Source organism: Epinephelus moara, chromosome 12 (assembly GCF_006386435.1).
Source record: "Epinephelus moara isolate mb chromosome 12, YSFRI_EMoa_1.0, whole genome shotgun sequence".
Lineage (NCBI taxonomy): Eukaryota > Metazoa > Chordata > Actinopteri > Perciformes > Serranidae > Epinephelus > Epinephelus moara.
The window spans coordinates 17628492-17632674 of record NC_065517.1 but is presented as its reverse complement, the minus strand read 5'-3'; positions in this window follow the sequence as shown (position 1 = coordinate 17632674).

Sequence of the window (4183 nt, the reverse complement as noted above, 5' to 3'; positions counted from 1 at the left end):
GTAGGCTACTGACCCCCTATAGACTTCAATTGTATTCACTAAGCTAAGCCGCAATGCTAACCGCTGAGACCCAGCCACTGGACGTACAGACACACAAAAGATATCGATCATGTTGTCTCAATATGGAAATGATAGAGAAAGGGCATAACTCTCAAAACGTTGGAGTATTCGTTTAAGTGACTCTCCAACACATCAAGTTTGTAAAAACACGCTTTATTTTGACGTACAGTGAATTTTCAGCACAGATGAGGGAGGGGACTACATACATGAAGCATTTAGCATTCAGACTCAAGTATAATGATTAACATTCATCAGAAGGTAGAGTGGATCGTCCACCAATCGGAAGATCAGCGGATTCGATCCCCAGCTCATCCAGTCCACATGTTGAAGTATCCTTAGGCAAGATACTGAACCCCGAATTGCTCCCGATGGCTGCTCCATCGATGTGTGAGTGTGCGTGAATGGTTACTGAGTCACAGGTGGCACCATGTATGGTAGCCTCAGCCACCAGTGTGTGAATGTGTGTGTGAATGGGTGAATGCGACATGTAGTGTAAAAGCACCTTGAGTGGTCAGAACACTAGAAAAGTGCTATTCAGGTGCAGTCCATTCACCATTTAGGTGGACACATACATGACTCCAAATAAATGATCAGACTTTTGTGCCCCAACCGCATATGGTGATAATACATCAGTGTTGTGTTTACAGCTTTTGCTGCCCCTAAGTGGAAAAAAACAGTCAATTAATGCAGGTTTAAAGCAAGCCCCCGGGAATACGGGCTTTGAGGTCAATTTTCGTAGTGGCCAAATGTGGAATTACAACTTCTGGGTCCATCATGTGATGCTATGGTGCCCAAAAAGACTTTCTCCCATAGACTTACATTGGGAAAGAGACATCTGTAAATCAGTGGATAAATTATTTTGAGCATTACAATCCCCGCGAAATGACTCATTTCACTATATGGATTTAATTGATTTGGTTCGATAACGTTTTGGAATTCAAGAAGGGCTGCAAGATTAAATCATTTTATCCCCATATAAGTTAGCGGAGGGCTAAACTGGAAGTTAGCCACAAGTCTCTAGTGTGTCTGCTCTATGGGCCCCGCAATGCAGAAGATCAGAGTAACGTCATACCACATAAATCAAGCTCTTTTGGCTTCATGTGCCACTGAGCAACTTTCATTGGAATGAATGGAGCCCCGCCTCCAATGCTGTATCCAGTTTATATGTCCGTGATTTAAAGCCACAATGTGTAGCATTACATACAGTGGCAGTGGCAGTAATAAAAAAGACGATGTGGTACCCGACCCAGGAAAATACACCAAGACTGCATCGACAATATTTTCCCCATGATTGTTTTTATTAAAAACAAACAACAACAACAACAAAACCAAAACAAAATGTTAATTATGGCATCAGGATTATTTGAAAGATGATAATGACATAGAAATCACATAGAAAATAAAATCTAGACACTGTGACTCTATCTATCTATCTATCTATCTATCTATCTATCTATCTATCTACAGATGTGTGAAATTGGTTCCACTTGCTTGGCTACATTATAAATTTTTCTGTGTCAAATAAAAACTACTGTAATATAGAGTCTTACCTTCCTGGAGCATAAGTTAAACCATGTTGACCCGAATCAAACCTGCTTCACGCTCTTTGTTCTGACTGTTGGCCATGTGTGTCGGACATCAGGTGATTTTTCAGCCCATCGTTTCTCTGCATCCGCTTCACATGTGGAAACATTCATACTTGTAATTACTGTTCAGAGCTGTCAGTCAAGGCACATACATGGTGTATGCACCTATGTACTTCTGCACCTGTGACCATGTGTGCAACTCACACAGTGGAGAAAGAAATATTCAGATCCTTTACTTATACGTAAACTTAAGAGTAAAAGTAAACTTACTGTGATTAAATTTACGCACCTCACTGTAAAAATACTTACACTGGCAAAGACGCCTCTCTAAATCAGTGCATAAGTTATTCTGATTTATTAGGTCAAATTTCCCTGCTGTGGGAAGAATAAGGGATCATCATATTGCATCGTATTGTATGATACTGTATTGCATCATATCTTATCGTTCCACATCGTATCATGTCGTGTTGTGTCGTACCTCGCCTCGCCTCGCCTCACCTCACCTCACCTCGCCTTGTCTTATCTTATCTTATGCTTTGCTAGCACCTAGCTAATGACCCATCCCTAGGATTATTGCAGGCAGCCAAGCGACCTTGTTTCCCAACCCCTGCCCAGATGATGGGTGGTGGGAGGGTGGGCGCCCCACATCGATTTAACCAAGGGCTCAAAAATGCTAGAGCCAGCCCTGCGTAAATAAAAAATTCTTCTTGTGGTTTGTCAGAAACACTCAAAATCACCAAATTTGGAGATACATGGTTTTCACTGGACAGGAAGGGGGTGAAAAAATATAATCTGAAAAGTAACTAAAGCTGTCAGACAAATGTAGTGGAGTAACAAGTTCAATATTTACCGTTTTAAGAGGTAGTGGAGTAGAAGTATAAAGTTACACACGATGGAAATACTCAAGTAAATACTTCGAAAATGTACTTAAATACAGTACACACACACCCACACACACACACACACACACACACACACGGCACATGAGTCAACTTCCTCCTCTAACGTCAGAGAGCCTGTTTCCATTCACCTCTCTCAGTGTTACCAGTAATAACACAGTTCACCTGTTTAAACAAATCTAAGTTTTATTATTTCAGCAGTGCATATACAGCATTTTAGTGGTACAAATCAACACAATTTAAAGTAAAAAGTGTATTTTTTTAAGTAAACATGAAGCACTGTATCGAGTATTTTCTTGACATAATCATGTTTGATCTACACATGTATTCTTGTATGTGTGTTGTTAACTCCACAGCCCTTATATGTGTTATGACCAGCACAATGTAACTAAAAACAGACACATGTATGAAGCATAGTAAAGTCTTTGTTCAACCACGTATACATTAAAAGAGTCAAAAGTCTGTAGTGGAGAGAAAAGACACATTTAAGTGGTTAAGTGCACTTTGCAACGTGTTCTCGCTTTCAAAAGGAATGGCATTAGGCTGCTTTACATTTTCAAAGTCAAAGTATTCGAGTTATTTGACCCCATGAGGCTGAAGCATTGAACTGAGGTCAGAGGAGCCTCTAACAATCAGGAAATCACATCACCAACATCATCAGCAGTTTTATCCTTCTGATATCTGATAGGCTGCAACTTCGCAGGGCAGAAACCTCAGTCAAAATGCATTTAGCTGTGAGAAGATCAAATGGAGGCGACACCAGTAGTGCACATTTCTGTTGGGTGAACTGTGCCCATAAGGTTTTGATATGTGAGGGGCCTGTTGCAGTCTCCCGAATACATATTTACCATTTATTTACATTTATGTGAAGGAACTTTGAGAACAATTATTACTCAGATTAGTGGAAGTTAAACCTGTTTGGATGGGGACAAAAAAATAAAAGGTTGTAGAAGGGAAACACAAAAGTCATGTCACAGATGATGTCTGTATTTCCTGGGATTTTAAAGATATGAATGTATACTACATTCTACAGATGCAAAACTATCAGACCAACCAGAGTCAGCGACGACATAAAAGAACAAAGCAATTGTGTGCTTTTACTTTACTTTCAAACCACTACTTCAAAGTAGAAGAGATAATCTACAGTTAATCCAACACTGTATTACAGAAAAACGTGAAATGGACACGACCCTAAACAATGCATTACATGGTGGTGGGCGCGTAATGTGCTAAAATTACAACATGACAACAATGCCAACCCAACTGGCCACTGACATCATTTGACACTGATATTTGGTTGAATTTAGGTTGTGACGTTGGGCTACCAAAATTTTGTGGACAGCGTTTAAGCCAACTTCAAATTGACGTAGAATAGTGATGTTGATATTTTATTGGTTTTAATTTGTGTTGTTAAATAACCAAAATCCACCATCTTCTCATGGCAATGTCATCCTAATGTAGAATAACCACATAACGTCATAAGGTATGAAGAACAAAACCAGACGTCCAACCAAAATATCTGATCAGTGCAAGAGTCTAACATCATATTGGCATCCGGTGCCAGCTGAGAGTGCAAAGTCCATTAGGAACGGTCAAGGATTCAAACATGTTGTTAATGTAGTGAACGCTGTTTGAAGA